General features: G+C 36.6%; 1 long non-coding RNA gene across 2 annotated transcripts; it reads right to left on the bottom strand.

Moving 5' to 3' along the window:
- Nucleotides 1-1289: 1289 nt before the first annotated feature.
- On the bottom strand, nt 1290-2439 carry LOC136255922 (uncharacterized). 2 transcript variants are annotated; one of them, XR_010701209.1, is made up of 4 exons: nt 2263-2439; nt 1723-2079; nt 1514-1676; nt 1290-1469 (listed from the first exon to the last, which is right to left on the bottom strand). It is a non-coding gene; the product is annotated as an uncharacterized lncRNA (long non-coding RNA). The 2 variants fall into 2 exon arrangements; XR_010701208.1 differs by having other exon boundaries at nt 1514-2079.
- Nucleotides 2440-20761: the final 18322 nt, after the last annotated feature.

Here is a 20761-nt window from a genome sequence, read left to right as displayed (position 1 = left end):
ACTGTAAAAATGTTTAAATGACTGCTAGCAAGAGTTAACTCTTGCTGCTAGATTTAGAGTTTAAATTCTAAATTACTAGATGGTGAGCATGCACGCATGCTAATAGTATATGCCTTGTAATATTGCTTTTCATTTTTGAAAATAATGTATATTACTGGTTCAAAATTGACTAACGCCCCCAGTGCCCCCTCACCTTTTCCAATACCCAGTTGCTAAAGTAAAGCAACTGTTGTAGTCATTAGCCAACTTACTTTGTCTATTCTGCTAAAGGTTATGCAAGAATGGAATACTGCATGAATCAGAGCTGGAAGTGCCCGAGATCGCGATACTCTAATAGAGCAGTCACCTAACTACTCTAATAGAACATTCAGTGGATTCATAATGAGTCGGTTCTGCTATAATTATATGCAATTAGTTCAATCTCTCTCCACTAACATTATATCTATACATAGTAATGAGTCTGTCTGAAATTCCTTTATTTACTGCTGTATCTACAGTATCTTAATGATAGTCGTTAATATTATACGTAGGAGTATCCACATGTACCGCTGAAAATACTCTCAGATTCAATTTCAAACCATTCAAATCTCAAACATTTCCTGAGGGCATGCCCCCAGAGCTCCTAGTATTGGCATGGTAGTGTGCTTTGCACACAGTAAAAACAAACTAGTGAAGGTCACTACTAATGTCTGCCACAATACTCACTATTTTTTTGTAGTGACGTTCACTACTAATTTTGTTCACTACTATGTAGTGAGGGTCACTACAAAAGAGTAGTGAGAGTCACTACATTTCACTACAACATTAGTAGTGACCTTCACTAGTTTGTTTTTACTGTGTACACCAAGGCACAATTAATGATTTTAAACACTTTGTAACTTACAGCCACCCCACATGAGCCCCCCACTTACTATGTCGCCTATGCCCCCCCCCCCCCCCCCCCCCCATTACCCACACATCATCACCATATCCCATTATGCAGGCAACAAGATTATTAGTTGACAGGTGCAAGTAGCCAGACTGCTGGGTACTGCTCTCCAGCAGTCATGTGTTTGCTGAGTTATTCAGACACAGTATTCAGGGATCAAGACATGTCCTTTTACCTTTGCCACATTGCATCATCAACACCTTACATCATGTACTTCCATTGCAGACTATAAAAATTATTATATATACCAGTAAATAACTATAAACATATAGCTATCCAAAAATGCAACTAACATTACTTGCAGGTCTAAGTGGCAATTAATTCACCCATAATTATTTCCTAGTAGAGAATTCTAAGACTGTTTCATTATAGAGTGGGTAACTGTTTTTAGTTATGTACATATATACCTCTCCAATATTATTTTTATCACACATGCTATCACTCCAGTATAATTGTTGTGTGGTATTAAATCAAAGTTGTACATATCATGTCGCAAAATGTGAATACAGTTTTATGTAACTCTGACATCATGAAATGGGACCTATAACTGAACAATTAACTCAATCAAACTTCTAATACACATACAATGTCTTTGATGTCACTTTAGCTGTGCTCATGGCTTTCGATAAACATGGAAACCATTTTTAGAGTATATCCCATAGCTGAGGTAAGTTGGAGGATTAGTCACAGGATAGAAGTCAAGACTGGTATCATCTTGTCATTTTGTCCTCTTACAGTAATGTATGTTCTGTGGTAGTAGAGCATTACAAGATCACCACCGTAAATACACTGACCATTCTTTGGCGTAGATCTGAAATATTTCACCTCCACACCTACCAAAATCTCTAGTTTGCAAGAGTGTACCAGGACAAGTCCTGTTGTCACATTTAGTATTCAGTGGACATCCCATCCAGGTATATTATGCTTGTGTACAAAACGCAACCTAATATGTTGGCCTTACTTGATGTAGTCATGGATACTACCTTCTACTATTATTTGAAACATTTCTCCACAACACTGAAGTCTTGGCAATTGGTATCATGACTTGGGCACATACACAAGTCACACACAGTCTGAGGCCAACCAAGCCAGCCATTTCTTGCACCCAGAAACTGTAGTCTCAGGTAGTCATGATCTCAGTGCCACCCTACCTGCAAAGCATACACAATAATCATGTATGCTTGCTATATGCACATATATAAGATGATATGCCTACATGTATGTGTATAAAGTAACAAATGTGCTGTCATAAAGTCCACTTATACATACATCGAAAGTGTATACAAACAACTGGAACATGCAAGAACATGTAGTAACTAGTAAGTTTTACTTACTGTAACTTATAGACTGATATAGTTTTCCACCATATTCCAACTGCTCTTCAAGGCTTTCAACTTCCTTTTTCCAGTTGGTCAACTATATCAGCATGAGCAGAAAAAATCACTCCAACCAGAAAGCAGCTAGCAATCAGCAACATGGTCACACAAGGTTACCTACTAACTAAAAGATACTATACACAAGATTTATATACCCAGATGTTTGACATCACTATGGGAATGTTTACAAAGCAGTTGTATACCCAATAACAGATATATTAAATTTTGTGTACAGTGACACTTATTCAATTGGAGCCCAACTGACTGCAGTTTGAACTTTGAACAACAACATTAATAAATTGAAAGTTGTTGATGTACTTTTAATATGATCTGGCAATTTTGGTTAGCTGCAATCCTGTTAGCCAGATGCACTGGCTTTTAGTCAGCTAAACACTAAGCACACATGTCATGTATGTATCAGGCACAGATTAAATACTTAAATGTTATAGCCAACAATACATGTGCACGGTGACAATTTGTGATCACACAGTTACAATCATGTCCCTCCCTCAGTAGCATTTGCATATATTCTATGTAGTTTTAGACACATTTACATTCTCATGGCAAGTAGGCATGGTCACAATCCATTATGTGTTCTTTTAGGGGTAGCTCCAGACATTTTTAAAAGGGGGTCTAATGAAACCTGAACCCCATGGATCCACTCCTTTCTTTCACCTATTAGGTGAAAACAAGACTCTGTGTACATCCTCCAGTGCCTTACAAAAGTAAAAGCCTTCCACTTTATTCATTTGTTACGTATTAGTACATAGCTATCATTTCACATAAACAAGTATGACTGTCTCACACAAAATACCTAGATAGAGTCACTGTTCTGTGTTGCACTTTTAAATGAATTTTAAGTAAATACTGTTACACCTCATGATCCCCAGTTAGTGCTGATTCTGCTGAATGTGGAAATTTAGTATCAACAACAAGATTTCTTTATAGTATAGTATATTAGTTTAAGTAAGGTTTCAGCTGTATACAAGTTAATGCACTGAGGTGGTTTAGACACAACAATGCCATAGCTATTTGGCTTCCATTATTGAAAATGTGTTATTATTATCTACTTTACCAGTTAGGCACTGGAGGGTGTACACAGAAGGCAGAGCCTGTTCAAGGTGTTTACCCATAGCCTAGGAACCTAATCAAAAATCTTTGAGCTAAATATCCTAAAGTGAAACGAGACAAATACCTAGAAGGGCTGAAAAAAAGCCAACCCCATTGTGACTTGATCCGCAGGCCACCCAGTTTGTGTTTGTATAATTTTAATATGAGGCTGTAAAGCTTACAAGGAGTCTATTCACAAGCTTGTTGACTTTGTCATTGTTTGTGAAGTATTCAGTGTACCTACATACAAATGCTATAGTTGTTTACATGATGAAAAATTTCTTCAAGTAGGCTTGTAAAAGTTATGGTGAAAATTTTCATCACTGTTCTATTCCAAATTTCTCCTAAAAAATTGACATACTTTTTTTCTATATTATAATTCTTATTCACATTTGGACTCAATTATGTAGCAGTAGAAAAAAAACTAGTGGTACTATCTAACTAGGTAGGAACACTGATGATAGTGTAATGTGATTGAGTAGGTAACCATCACTGCTGAGTGACTGCTCTATTAGAGTATATATTCCACCCTCCAGTGTGCTTTTATGTCAATTGTAATTTTAAAATGCTTGATTTTTTAAACCAATGCACTATTATCTCCAAAATTATTTGGGCATTCCTAACTTCAAGGGAATTTTAACTGGTAATACGTAATAGAGAGAAATTGAAAGCAGCGTTTATGATTTCTCCTTTGGAGGGAATCAGAAATTTGTGGGGTGACCACCTGTGACCACCTAGCTATGTGATGGCTACTGTCATGGATTATGCTAATACACAAAAAGTGATCAACACACAGAGCCTTAAATATCCTAGTTACATCCTTTTAGGGGAAACTTTGCCCCCCTAAAATTTTAAACTCCCTCTAAATTTGTAAATGGTACTGTACTATGTAAAGCTTGCTTTTCAAAAATGCCCTCAGAAATGAATGGTTCAGATTCAGTCTCAGACAGTAAGATGAATGAAATTTTCTCAGGTTAAAATAACTATGCATACTGTTACACAACCTTTAAAAAGCTATCAGGTAATCTAATTTGAAATATTCCTACATTGTGACTTTATCCACCATTGTAGCGGGTACTAACTCTATAGCTACTCGTTCTATTTGATCACATGATTCCAAAAGGTTTTCTTAGAAGCTTCTGGAACCACTCTATCAATTGATCCTAGCTTTAATGAAGAAAATATGCAGTGATATTAATGACCTTTCAATTTGGACATTGTTTATTTGTGTTTGTACTGTATAGTTAAAATAGAACGTAGGGGTGGGCAACATTTCAATAATATCAAGAAATTCACTGATATCGATATGCAAAAAATACACTGTAACAAGCACAATGTGTTATAGTTGCTGTTACAATGCAACATCTTGTACAAATAAGATTCATGGGTACAGCTCATTCATACAATATTGACATCCAGCCAGCTATATACTACAGCATTCTTGGAATTCATTGAAAACAAATTGGACAGGCAGGTCAGTTGATATGAGTTATTCAATAGACATGTTACAATATTAGTAGTTATTGAGATAATTTGCCAAAAACGATATTTGTTTTTGAAGGTATCGCCCACCCTAACAGAACCCTTAGGCCATTGGCACACATAGGTTGTGCCTTCTATTCATGCACAGCTGCATATATCAGAATGAAGAAATGTACATAAAATTCCTATCATTCACTGACACAATACTGATCTAAACATAAGCGGATTTAGGAGACAGGGATGCAAGAAGTTACAGTGTTAACTCCACTAAGAGAAGAATGGAACTCTAACACAAGTAATATTCATTTGCATAACTTTGCAGGTATATAGATGGATTAATGAAGAAAATTACATTCTAAGACTCTAGTAGGATAATTCTATTATTATCTTCTGAGAAAAGTTTATATCTACTTGGTCTGAATATAAGAGCATTTTTGATAGCTATTAAACAAAGTGCATGCTTTACAAAGCATGTAGTTATCAACCTAGAAAATTAGCGAGATAAACCTGTCTGATGGTAAGGTGACACGTATCAAATCAAAATAAGGCAGTATTAATTCACAAAATTTATCAATTGATGACACTAGAATTGTGACTGTTCTATTAGAGTAGTGACTGCTCTATTAAAGTATCTCAATCTTGGCACAAAAAATTCAAACTTATTTGCATCAACAGTGTACAGTTTATAACTATAAAGTGCATTGTCTGCTATTTGCCCATTGGCTTTTTGTACTTCAATACGGTGAATGATTCCCAGCTTGTTTTTGATATCAATATAGTCCTGTAAGTCCAAGGGGGCAAGAGAGGGGCCAGGGGAAAAGGGGAGCAAAGATGCCCTTGGCTCAGATCCACCTATGTTCTCAAATAGATACCGACTCATATTAACTGTCTGTATACTGTATTGGTATGGGGCATGAATTTGTGTGTATATGTGTATCTTGCATGCATGTAGTAACTCACACTAAACATTGTAATGTTCATGAAACAATCTATGTGTCATTTATGTCCATCTTCAACAATTAGCATTGGAAGTGAAATGTTTACTACCAAATTCCTGTAACAGTTGCAAACCATCTCACTATATACTCCAGTTTGTTTCAATAATTTTTTATTGGTCCCTACTCTAGTTGAAAATTCCAATCTTTTGTATACTTGTACAGCTAGCATGCATGCTAAAAGCCTGACACCCAGAGGATTTATAAACATACAGTATACATTATCATGAAGTTACATAGCGTAAGTGTTTCCTGTAACTTTCATGCATATTATACTGTGTGTTCTACATAGGCTCTTTGTAAGTTTTGAAAATGGGGATGCTACCTGCAGCACAGAAAAAGATCTCACAAGTGTCAACAACTGCTACTGTAGGTAAATCATAAACTACACAAAGTGAAATTAAGAATTAACAGTTATGGCCATGCAGTTGGTAAGGAGCTAAATAAACTTTAATGAATACTATTTTCAACTATGCTTTATGTGGTTGGTAGACATACGTACATGCATGGGGTCTGCTTAAGACAGGTGTGCCATTTCTCTTAGCATTTACAGACTTCATGACATGCTTAAACATGTGTACTAGGTGGTTGTCTACATTTTAATAGATGTGCTATATTTTTTTATTTGTGCAAATCTCAGGCTGTCTGCACCACTCTTCCTTTTAATATAAATTAACTAAGGATATTGTGTGGGAAATAAAATAATTTTAATAGTTAACAACAAGGGAAAGTTATCTATAAGCACACAAGCAAGGTAATGATCTGCTTATGAATGCATAGTAGCAGAACTATAGTCACAGACAATTGCACATTAAATGTATGACTGATGTGGATTACACATATGTGCACTGTTACAGACTTGTCCATCATTCCTCTACTTTTATTACAGTAAAACACTCTACTAGCATGTAATTTTTCTATGCTAACCCTTAATATAATAATCATTCAAGTATATGTTCTCTCTTCTGCATAAAGGGTGCATGCTGTATATACAGTAGGTCTTTAGAATTGTCATGTTTAATGTATATTTAACTAATTCTATGACAATATGTCTCACATTATAGTTTTGTAATTGGGCACTCTGTTTGGTCTACTTACCAGAGGAAATTGTTTTTTCACCTATTCACATCCTCCCTTGTGAATCGAACACAGTGCAAGACAATAATAATTATAATGATGTGATGAAGTTGATCACATGGCTATTGTACATCACCTTCATTGTTGTATGTTATCAATTAATGTGTGTCAACGAGAACCAGATGCAACTATACACATTTTGTATAAGCATAAGGTACCTAAACTTTGTAAAACATGTTTAATATACACAAGGTCGTAAAGAGATTGCTGAATATATTGTATAAATTGCTGAAGGATGGGTCTGCGCTTCCTTCCACATTGGATTGGCTTTTTTAATATATTATTATTTATATTGGTGGTGAGAATACTGGCAAAAAGTCACATTAGTGTACCTTTCTTTGATTCATGGCCCTATGACTCACTGTTATAACACCAACATAATTTACTATTGGTGTTGCCAAAAAGTAGATGCAGTTTTCATATATATATAGGTGTATTGCTGGGGGCTTGGCCATATGGAGTCACTGTGATACCAGGAAAGCTGTTTGGTGTTGAATAATAAGCTCAAGTGTATGCTCTCTTCCATGCATTTTTGCAGCAGAACAGTGGCAGATTGTATAGTAACCAACTGATTGTGATTCTTTATTGTATCATCAAGAGTTAAACTCCCTACTATTATTAACTCTTGGTATCATGCATATAGGTATTTTCTACATTTATAGCTGCAGACTTTGTTTTGCAACATATGGCATACTTCGGATATTTCTAAACAATACAGGTTTTTGCAATTGAATTCGTCGCCTTTGCAATTGAATTCGTCCCGTTTGCAATTGAATTCGTCGGTATTGCAATTGAATTCGTCGGTATTGCAATTGAATTCGTCCCGTTTGCAATTGAATTCGTCGCTTTTGCAATTGAATTCGTCGCTTTTGCAGTTGAATTAGTCGGTTTTGCAATAGAATTCGTCGCGTTTGCATTACAATTCGTCATAAACAAAACGGCTCCAAGAAACCAACCCGTTCATTAAGAGATGAACTATTTATGCCTTGGAGAGTTACACTTGAGACACTAGAAGGTAATTGAAGCTGGTAGTACGCGAAGTTGATAGCTGTCTGACAAGTTAATTAGCTTGCTCGCGAGTGACCACACCCATCGCGAATGGCGTAGTAGAGTTTGGAATGTTGTTGGAGAGGCTGTAGAGGAAGAATTATTGCCTTATAAAGAGTTGTTTACTACTGTTGTACTTGAACAAGTTCTTGTAGCAGCTGCTACATCATGTTTTCATGTTTGCTCCAGCTGCTATTCTTGTTATGGACGAATTTAACTGCAAAAGCGACGAATTCAATTGCAAACGGGACGAATTCAATTGCAAAACCGACGAATTCAATTGCTAATACCATACCTGTTTCACTGCCCATACAAAAGTCTCAATAGTAGCAGTGAAATTTATCCCGTATTTCACTGACAGCAGTGAAAAAGTTGTAATTGTAATTTCATTGGCTAGAATTTTATGTTAACAATGTAGCGCCAATTAGTGTCGACGCATGTTTAGTACATAGTGACAAATTGCGTACATAGCAATGCTAATGCACAGCATGCGTATATGCAGCGAGTATGGTATTAACTGGGAATAGCATGGGTAGCAGTGAAATTTGGGATAAATACCACTCTTGTTGTATTGGAAATTGTAAATTTCACTCGGCTTCGCCTCGTGAAATTTATCCCCATTTCCAATACAACACTCGTGATATTTATCCCAAATTTCACTGCTACCCATGCTATTACTAGTACAAACGGGACGAATTCAATTGCAAACGGGACGAATCCAATTGCAAAAGCGACGAACTCAATTGCAAACGGGACGAATTCAATTGCAAAGTCGCCGAATTCAATTGCAAAAACCTGTAAATAGTACCATTGTATAATTATTATTATTAGATTCCACCCTTGAACAGTCAAAATGCCTGAAAGTTCTAGCCATGAAGTTTAACTTAGGAAATACAGTTTGAGCATTAAATGGTGCAACACTTACAGATGAAATTTCTGATGGATGTAATTTAAAATGAATACGAAGCAGGCCAACCAAGCTAATACAGTGACACATGATAAGAGTACCCATAGGCTTGCGGATAGTTTGACAGAAGGCTCTGCCCTTGACTGCATACTTGGAGCATCCATAAGTATATCCATGGATTCTCCAGATACTTTGACAGTGTGCGCTACCCTTTTCTGTACTTAACACATCTTGAATGGTCAGAGTATCTATGGACTCTGTATATACTTTGTCTTCCTTTGTACATCCTTGTATTCATAGATTCTGTGGATACCATGGTTGTACTTGATACATCCTTGGATGATCAGAGTATGGATTCTGTGTGATGCTTTGATAGAGGCTCTACTATTGACATACTTAGTATGTCCATGGAAACAAATGTGTTATTTATGTGATCCATGCATGATAAATATTAGAAAGTCTATGGCAGCACTGGACATGTCTGGAAAATTTTTACTTCCAACATGACCACCTGTCTGCAACCATATCACCAAAATTGAGATGCCAGAGAAACCACTCAGCTACTGTACCAGCTAGAAAATTACAGTAATTGTCTCTCAAGCAGGAGAGTACAAAATGTAACACATCTTGTTGATTCGTGACCATTTTTAATACACTCACCCATACATGTCACAATATTTATATAACAACTCATTAGTAGCTACACTTATACCCATACAAATCACAATATTTAACTTATTGCAACATTTACCCATACAAATCACAATATTTACTTATTGCAACTTTTACCCATATAAATCACAGTATTTAACTTATTGCACCATTTACCTATACAAATCATACCTATTAGTAATACTTACTCAGATGAATCATGATATTTATATAACAACTTAAACTTGATTGGCTCTAGCAGTGAAGGACAACAACACCAAATGGAACCCAATAGAGTAGACTGTTATCACTCCAGTAAACATTAATACAGTGATCAATATGTGTGCCCTGACCACCAGCTGGTATATACTAGCTGTATATAGCGAGTATATGTAGCACAATATATGTATTCCAGTAGATAATACAGTGATCACCTGTAACAACAAGTCTATAGTATTTATATGCCACACATAGTGATCACATTTTAATAGCAGGTCTAGGGGGCATACATTGAGCTGCATGGCATTATTGCTTCAAATATAGTTTGAACTGTTTTGGTAACCATAACACTTTTCCTAGGTTTATTTTGTTTACTAGGGGTTTAATATAGACCAGTAACATCATATCATTAATATAGAACTGCATTGGTAGGCCATCACTTGCAAATCCATACCTGCCCCACTATCCTTCTGTGGATATACAGAGAAGCAGATTCTACTTAACCTGCCATGATGTAATGGCCACCATCACGGAGTTTAATTGAACACTTCATATTGAAGCTTCATGCCTTCAACATATAATTTTATCATAGGTAGGTCAGTACTGGTTGTTCTGAGTCACTAGTCAATTGCTGACATGATACAGGGAGTACTTAGATTGTATCTGCTTATCTTTATTGCTATTGGGGGTAATTAACAACACACATACACACCTGAGATCATTTCCCATAGTGTCAAAAGTTTGAGAACAATTTTTGTGATATTTTGAGCAGTTATAGATCTAGTTATGGCAGATTATACATAGGTACGTACAATGTATAGAACAACACTATAAGCCTAGCTTGAAACTAAAGTACAATAAACAAGTCTTAATGCTAGTATGATGTGGTAGATTAACACTTTGGTACATGCCTAGACTACATGTTACTGGGTCTGGGATTTTCTGCTGTATTACATAGAGTTTTAGTAACATGCTTCTCACGCCCTGTATTAACAGGCTCTATATCCTTCCAACAGGTCCCCAGTGGGATAACATTAACAGACAGACAGATATTGCATAGTGAGCACAACCATGTGTCATTAGCTAAATATATACACTATTAGTTGGTCTTGATGTTGCAGTAGATGATCATTTGTAAGGCCTCTGAACACTAACTAGTTCCAGTCCTGATTACTAGACTCCATTTATTATATTATGCCGATTGCAACTTATAAGCTAACACCTGACTAAAAGGATGTGAAAAATTAGTAGTTGTAATTAGTATAATAGTTTCATTGTCAATATAGTTAATTCATGGCTTCTCTCACTTGCTATATAAGGCTGTAACACTTTCCGTGAAGGTTAGTACACTATGGCAATATATCACTGGGTCTTGTTATTGGCTATTACACTACCAACTGTGATTAGCCAGTGTAACCTTACAGCTTGCCTTAACATCACTGCAGTGAATGATGATGGGACATTTTTACCAATAAATGATTGTATGGTGAGGAGAGATGAAGACAATATCACCTTCACTTTAATAGGATACAACAGTATTGGACAACTGATAATCTGCTTCAGCAATGAGCAGTATGTTGACTTCGATGAGTCATATATGTTTCCAGAGAGTATTGGAATAGTCGTTAGTAGCAGTCTGATCCCATTTGCTCTAGCCACATTACTAACATATCTGATCTATTCCAGTCTCCAAACACTACCTGGTATTATACTGATCAACCTAGAAGTGGCTCATATCCTATTCTATACAACATCCATCGTATACCAGTCAATGAAGTTATCAGATGATGATCCAGGAACTACTTGCATAATGAGCAATATGGCTGGGCTCTACACACCAGTCGCTATTGGTACTTGGAAGAACATATTCCTACAGCATACCTGCTGGGTGTTCTGTAAAAGTAGCAAGCTACAATCTGCCATACCTGACAAGAAAGGAAAGACCATGTTGATCTTTAGTATAATAGGATGGGGACTACCATTGATTATTACTATGACCATATTCTCCATTGATTTTATTGACAGGAGAGAGTTCCTCTATGATACTGAAAAATGTGTACACATATTGGATGAGCCAGCCTTTGGAGTGGGCAAATTACTAGCCTTCATTTATATTGGATTACAGAACATTTATAATGTGGTGTTATTTGTAATAATCCTTGTTTTCTTCCAGCGAGCATTGCGTGATAGTGATCAAGAGGTTACAAAAAAATCTGGTTTAAAGACACGACTACTTAAGGTGTCATTTGCCCTACTGGTTGTCACAGGATCATCATGGATATTCAATCTGATAACAGCATACAGAGATGCCAGGTGGATAGTAGGACTAGCTATAACTACTAAAGTAACTGAACAAGTGTTACTATTTGCGCTCTTCACTCTAACAAAAACTGTTATAAAGTTGTACTTGACCAGTATTAAAAATATACTGCAGAGAATAAGAAAACATTTTAACTGTTAATGTCATTTCATTGTTTGTAAGCTTTTATTATAACTATCAGTATTTTTATATATAATTAGTATCTCAGAGTGCAAATAATTGCATGTATTTCTTTTATAATAATATACAAGTTGTTTTAAACATCAGCACAATTAATTATAACTACCTGGACAATGTCACAGGTTATCACAAACTAGTGGGTGGATCCATTTGATGTACACTGTGCAAAAAGTGGGATATAAGATGGTATTTCCTGTGGCTTATTGAATACAAATAAGCCTTAATATAAATCCTGTATTATACCAATTTTATACTTTAGTATAATCCATACTATACTATTGCATATATGGTTTCAGTTTATTTACCACATTACCTTAAATAGCTTATATCTAATATAATGTCCACACTATACCATCACATATATGGTTTCAGTATATTTAACACATTAACTGAAGTCTTACAAGAGATTGTTAGTATACAACAGGTTATACCAAGCTTTTTTGTATTCAATAAGCCACTGGAAATACCATCTTATATCCCTCTTTTTTCACAGTGGTAGCTAGCAGCCAACTTCATCCATAGATAATATATACCTTGCTTCATCATAGTAGTTGCTCACTTCACAAACTCAACTAGTCTATTAACTTCATTTATTTATTAAAGCTTTACAGCACAAATACTAAAGATCTGTAGGACACCTGGTCCTACAGTCTGTTTAAAGATGTATGTTTGAAAAGGTGCAGAAAGGAGAAAAATCTACAGGTAGCCTCAAATCTGCAGCCATCCTACTAAAACTCTTTCAGCTGTATGCCTGCTGTCAACCCTCACTTCCTTAAAAATAACTATATCTGAACCCACCAATTGAAGTGTATAAACAGAAGGCTTACTGCATGGTACATTATCCATCCCTACCTTTTGTAGTGTATAAACAACATGCAACCATATACTGCTTGCAAAAAATTCAACAACTCAAGTCAAGACACTTCACAAGCTGACGAAGCCAAATGAATGACTTGATGACCAAACAGAAAACCACAAGATTTAGGAGGCCTCACAATATACCATTTTCATCATCATCATCACAAGGGACTAAATTCAGACTAATAATTGTTGATAAACTTGTTCAAGTCTTCCTTGGTGAGATAGCATTAATGTTATGTATGTATAACATCTGGTAGAGAATCTAATGCCGCAATATACACTTTTTTGATAAATTTTCGTATGCAAATATTATAGCTATATATGAAAATCCCATACAAGAAATTTTTTCATAAGATCAAGATAGCTACTGTAATCTAACGAAGCAGTCAGTCATGTAAATCATTTTTACACATGCAAATTTTTGCACAAAAATATAAAGTGAATTATATAGTAAGTGAAACTGAAAGGTAGCAAATGGCTAGCTGATGAACAACAGGAATTCTTGTGTGTTATAGCATCTAAACTGTTACATTGTTTGATGGTCTTATGCTTTTGTGCAGATCAAGACATACTTGTCAAGATAATGTTTGTTTTTTGCATCACGAGCTTGAGTGCTAGCCCCCACACTAACATGAGTACAATGAATATTCCATATTCTGTCTGTACAGTTGACAGTGTCTGGAACGAATGCAAATAAAAACCAATATGAAGGTCCTATCAAACATCATGCAACTAGCTACATGATGACCTCTACACTCAGGCTTCTAATAACTGGAGATATCACAGTTACAATCATATCCCTTCCTTAAGATTAATGCTATGATAGAAAATAGCAGTCATACTGTCACACACATTTACATCCATGGTGGTGCTGTATGATCACAACTGCTTGGGGGGGCAAGAAGCTATAGAATAAAATCCACTAATAGGAACTCTACATTGCACAAGTTATATTCATTTACATAACTTTGTCTGGTGTATATATATATGATTATGATTGTGATTAAGGTACAGGGTAGTGCAGCCTGTGTACCCGATCAGTTACATAAATGAATGAAGGGCATGCACTTTCTAAGACACTTAGTAGATTTCTTCTGAGAAAAGTTTCAAAATTAGGCCTCCTAGGTTCATTTGAGCATTTTCATATCTATTTAGCTACCAAAATGCATGCTTTGCAAAGCATATGAAGTAGGTTAGATAAACATGTTTGATGGTAAAGTAAACATAAGGTAATATTGCAATAAATGTACAATTATCAGTTAATGACATTAGAATTGTGACTCTTCTATTAGAGTATTGACTGCTCTATTAGAGTATCTCGGTCTTTATAGAAGACAACAGTCATAAATGCACTTTACAATTATAAACCATGAAAATGAGACATATAAGGTTGAGTTTTTGTGCTAATTGTCTGTTGGCTTTCTGTACTTCTGAATACAGTGTGACTGTGAATGCATGATTCCTCTTTCTGGTACCAATATAGTCCTGTAAGTCCAAGGGGGGCAGTGCCCCCTTCAGATCTGCCTATGCATATATAGTTACATGTGCCTGGGGGATTTGTAATTGTGTATTTTGAATATCGTAATGATGGTTTTTCTCTCTCTCTTTTCTTGTGTTGTTGCATGGACGTTTGAACTCTTAGCATAGCAACGCCTTGTCATTATTTTTACATCGTTTTCACAAAACTCAATATACACTCGTGAAGCATGCCAGCAGTTTCCCACACATGTAGGTGATTAACCCATGTAGCACATATCAGTTATACCTTGGGCACTCGTGCTTTGCCTGGTATATACACACTTGCCCTCGGGCTGATATACCAGGCAAAGCACGAGTGCCTGTGGTACAATGCATGCATGCAAGTTACATAATCGTTAATCATTTCCAGTGCTACCATACATACCAGTAAATGATTAGCTTTACACTACTACATAAGTAATTAGTTCCAAAGTGACACAAGATCTGTACTTATTTCACACAACACATGATCACACAGCACATGATCTGATGCACTATATCTGTTGTCCATTATACCTCAGTAACCAGTTGTAAATAATTTTCTATTAGAAAACATTTTATTTAGGGTGGCATCAAGATGCTTAAAACCTACTAATACACAAATATAATGTTATTAGCTTGGGAGAGTTTCTCACAAGGAACGTTATCCTTTGCCTGTTGTCAAAGACCCTACATCCATAAGTACATGTACCAGTCCACCATGAGCGGAGGTCATAAAATCATCAGAAACATCACTGTTGATCACTGATTGGATGCATAATTGTTGTAGGCTGTAGTTCTGGACTAAGTCCAGTGACAAATTCTGTGTGACATCTACACTTGAGTTCCTTACAGTTATTTACCATATCAATCTGTAGTTGAAGACTGGAAGTGAAGGAGAAAAGTTTAAGAGTACTTTATATGCATTAAACACTCTAAAGTTAGCAGTGTATCCAGTGGTAAGTTGAGCAGCATAATCATCATCAGCAACTACATTACAACTTGGTGGTCTAAACCTTTTTTCTTTCCAATGCATAAACAGGTCTCCAAGAGGTGGTCGACAATCAGAAATTATTGTAATTTCTTTAAGGTGACTAGTGTTAGAAAATAATTGTTCAATGTCACTCTCATCATCCACCTTAAGCTCTAGTGTTTGTAGTGACATCCCATATGATTTGGTATCTTCTGTAATGTTCATGATTTAACTTGGTTGATGATAGACTGAGATGTTGTACATTACTACAATGCTGCAACATCTCTGCTAGTCTTGTTGATACTCTACAGTAAGGAAAGGACAGTGAATTTGACATGTTGTCCACACATCTTCAACACCTCCTTCACACTACATTCCTCATGACTGTCATAATAAGGCCACACAAACCCCTTCCAGTGATGGTGTATCTTCAATCACACATTGCATCCATCTTGAAACATATCTCAGTTTTATCCTGTCTTGTAGTGAAGATAAAAATGAGGTGATATAAACTAACAACTCCATAGGAAGTGTTGACTGGTTGACATGAAACTCTTCATGCGAATTGTCTTGATCTTGATCCATTGATTACAATACTCAATAGTTAGTCCAATTTGATAACAAGAAAGGTACTGATGTCAGACCAGCCAAATAACACACATTTACCACATGTATCCAGTTCTCAACACAACACAATACAACTACAACTGATCACACTTGTAGCTTATTTATACCTACCCATAATGCTGAATATATACAAGTTTGTACAGGAATGTGCTACTATTGAAAACAAGATCATATGAAAGGACTTTTTTATGGTAATAAAGGGCAATTGGAAACAGTGGAAATAGAACCTGGAAATGGAAAATGGAAATGGTCAAATTGTCACTTAGTGGTCACCTGATGACCACTTTTTTACAAAGACCACCTCTGTACAAAGACCGTAGGTTCTAAAGATAGCTAAGACAGTATGGCATACTTGATTATCTAATTGATTAGACCACTTCATTAGGGGCCACCTTTTATAAAGACCACCTCTTCACATAGTGATATTGATAAGCTCCAAACATGTATTTCATGACTCGTAGAAAGAGGTCAGCCAATAATTTTGGTCCACACTACTTCACTCATATCATCTACCATCATTGCTTATAGTTTGTACCAGAATGTGGCATACAAAAATAGTCCATGCAATGAAACAAAAAATGAGGCTTCATAAAGGAGAATGATGCCTGGAAGAGCCTAGCCTTGTTTAGCTGACCTAGCTGTTTTGATAAAGTCATGAAATAGATGCTCGGTCCACTATTATATCAGTATGAAGAGGTGGTCTTTGTAAAGAGGGTGATCTTTATAAAGGTGACCATGAAAAGGTCAGCATGCCTTAGAGATCTAATTACAATGTGGTCTTTGTATGGAGGTGGTCTTTGTAAGAAGGTGGTCTTTAAGAGGTGACCACTAAACAAGGGTTTTACTCTAGAGTACATTTATATGACAATTAAATTGACCATTTCTGTTTTCCATTTCCACTTTCCATTTCCGGTTTCCATTTCCACTGTTTGATTGCCTACTTTATGTGGGTAGGATCAAAGAGCAAGAATGCATATACTTTTACTTTAGCTTCAAATGTAGTGTGTTTTAGTTTAGTATGTCCTGTAATTACATATATCACTACTGGATCATTGCATGGTGAAGCCAGAAATGCTGGCTTACGCCTGTACAACACCTGTACACTGCTCACGAGACTAAACTGATTGCAGTGCCGCACACGTGCACGTGATAATTTACTGCAAGATTTACAAGAACCATGCAAATAATTGAACTTATGAAGATTCCATTTTACCAGAGGTTTTAGATTATTGAACAAAGATTCCAGATTCCATTTTGGGATTCCTGTGGTAGATATACTCTAGTTGGTCTTATTATTACTATGTATTATTTGTATTTCTCTTGTATTTAAGAGATATTTCTCTTATAATTGATACGTGCAACACCAAGACAGCACCTAAAGATTGCACTTAGGTGGGTTATTGGTTGTAATGTTTGGTCAAAATGATAATAGCCTATATATAAGAGATACACTACTAACTTATCAGTAGTGGCAGATCTAGAAATTTTCAGAAGGGGTTTCAGGTTCAGAAGTTTGTGATCTCAGACTGAGAAATGTAGCTATAGCTATAATCCAGCTGGAGTGAATGTTCACTTAGACCAGTGCCGGCCATAGATCTAGCTAAACTTAAACTAGCTAGCAATGAATCGATCAGTAAAAACCACTCTGTAACATTGTTTCACACTTAAATCTTACCAATCCAGGCCTTTGTAGAAAGTTTTGAAGCAAAACAGCACTTGTACTCATTAAAACGATGATTATTTTTATAGGCGCTTAACACACACTGAAAACGCTGTAATGGCATTTTCCAGTGATTTAAAAACAAATTCAAAGGAAAAGTATGAAGTTTGGCCTGTAGAAAAGTCTTAATATAATACACTATGTATGAGTCCTGGTGATTTTATCATCCACACGAATTGCAAATAAATTCAGGGTACGTGTAATATTTTCAGAGGGGCTCCCTGTATCCGCCACTGCTTATCTTGCCATGAATTTTCCATGAGTGTACGTTGAGTTCATGGCCATCATTTTCCATGAATAATTTAATTTGTAGGCTCCATGTAAAGTTTTCATTCTGGAGTAAATGTGACCAGTGATGGACGCCCTTAGCTACCTTGGTGCTGCAATAGGCACTTCATCCTACATTCAAATATCTGTCTTTGAGAAGGTTCAAATTTGGACTGAGGGAGTAAAACTGCTGTCTAGGATCACTGAAACTCAACCACATGTTGCCTATTGGGCCTTCACACATGGATTTTCTAGTCGGTGGCTATTTCTTTGTCATACTGTCCCTGGCATTTCCTCCTGTCTTCAACCACTTGACATCGTCATTTGCCAGGCTTTCATTCCTACAATCACTGGTCGCTCACCTCCATCTGGCTCAATACACAAACTTTTCTGCCTTCCTGCGGTCTTGGCTTACCCGAACCATCCTCTATCTGTGACAGTGAGTTTGCATCCCATAACATCTGAGCTCCTCTGCAACTTTATTTCTACTCCATCTCTTTCCTTTGCTGAGGTCTCTTCCTCCCAATTGAACAGGAAATCTTTGATTCGTAAGTCAAAGGCTGAGGGATTTTATGCTCTGTCTTTGTTTTTAGATGAGAATTTTGCTTCAGTTAAGAAGGCCTCTAGTTGGTTAACTGCCCTTCCTCTGCAGGTGTACGGATTTGCCTTGCACAAATCTACCTTTCAAGATGCCCTTGCATTGCGTTACAGTTGGTCTCCTCTTAGGTCTCCTTCCCTTTGTGCTTGTGGTTCTTCTTTCTCTGTAGAGTACGTGCTGTCATGTCCAAAGGGTGGACTCCCTTCTTTGAGACACAATGATATCAGGGACCTTAATGCTTCTCTATTGACTGAAATTTGTTTTCAGGTCATTGTTGAACCTGAGCTGCAACCTGTCTCAAATCCAGATGAGTACTTCCTCTCTACTTCGAATACTCAAGATGGGGCTCGTCTGGATATTGTGATGGATGGTTTTTGGGTTGGTCAATCAGAGAAATTCTTTGTCGATGACTCGATGTCAATGTTTTCAATCCTTGTGCTGCGTCAAATAAGTGCTCATTACTGTCTGCTGCCTATAAAAAGTATGAGAACATCAAATGACGTGTTTATGGCCAATGTATTCTCATGAAGTTGCATGTGACATGCCTCATTCTCTCCCTTGGTTTTTTCTGCTACTGGAGGTCTGGCTCATGAAGCCACTATCTTTTACAAACTTCTAGCTTCTCTTTTGTCCAATAAATGGGGGGATAGTTACTTGGTTACTTTAGGCTGGCTCCATTGCTGTCTTTCCTTTTCTTTGCTCAGTGTGCTATGCTAAAATGCCTGTATCCATGGTGCTCAGTCATCATCTGTCACTTTGACAGAACTCCATCAACAATGGATCTGGTTAGGGTGGAGTCACTTTTAATGAACTGATTTACTGCTTGAGCTTTAAGTTTTGTTTACTGTACTTGTGTGTTGTATATACAATTTTATACTTTGTATCATCCTAAAAATAAAAAAAAAATTAAAAATCACGGAAGAGAGAACCATCAATGATGATAAAAATAATGCATACATAATTATACAATTACTGAAAGTGTGGTGCGTCCTCGGGCACACGCGACCACAACATGGAAGACCATAAGATGGGTGTGGCAAGGAGTGAAATTACAACAAACACACAACTGAAACAATAACAAACAAAACAAGTTGATGTTGTGCTACTTCTAAAAACCAGGCGCTATGCAGCTAGCTAACTCATCTGGAATAACTATAGACAGTATATACTACTATGAATTAACCAACTATGTATTACTACTTTACAATAGGGTAGTTTGGGTTGTGCAATAATATAATTAGCTATTTCTCGTATTTCGTAATTCATGAAATATTCGTAATTCGTTCAATTACGTTGCTATGCACTGCTAAGGAAGCGTTTGGTAAATAAACCGCTTTTACCAACATATTACGCACAAAACTATCTTCTAAACTGTTTCATAGTGTGACTAACGTGTTTTTTCCCACAAATTCTCTTGACAAAGCCTCAAAGCTGCTCTTCATTTTCGTTCGCGTACGTAAGGGCTACGCCCCCTTTCAACTCGAAGCGATAGGCATTCCTGGCAGTGTACGAGGCCTGCACCGTTGTTTTTCAGTTGCTAAATGCCTGAAAACCTCAAGGGGAAGGTAGTCTGAGGAAAGTCACCACACCCGTATTTCAGTCCGCCGAAAAGAAACCACCTCAGAGCAAAGTTCACCTGTGCAGAAGCTTAATACAGACTTCATTTCACTTTTACTTCTTACGTAAAAGTTGTTTTTAACGTTATTAAACGATTTTGCTCACGTGGGTGCGTACGGGTACAGTAGATAGGTAGCACCATAGATAATAGACACCCCACTGTATATTATCTATGGTAGCACACACACACTTTTACGAAAACAATTTCAGTAAACCAGGCGCACGCCCACAACCGCTATGGGTGTGCGC

Source organism: Dysidea avara, chromosome 5 (genome assembly GCF_963678975.1).
Source record: "Dysidea avara chromosome 5, odDysAvar1.4, whole genome shotgun sequence".
Lineage (NCBI taxonomy): Eukaryota > Metazoa > Porifera > Demospongiae > Dictyoceratida > Dysideidae > Dysidea > Dysidea avara.
Note: the sequence above shows the minus strand (reverse complement) of the source record. Positions and strands in the feature narration are given on the sequence as shown.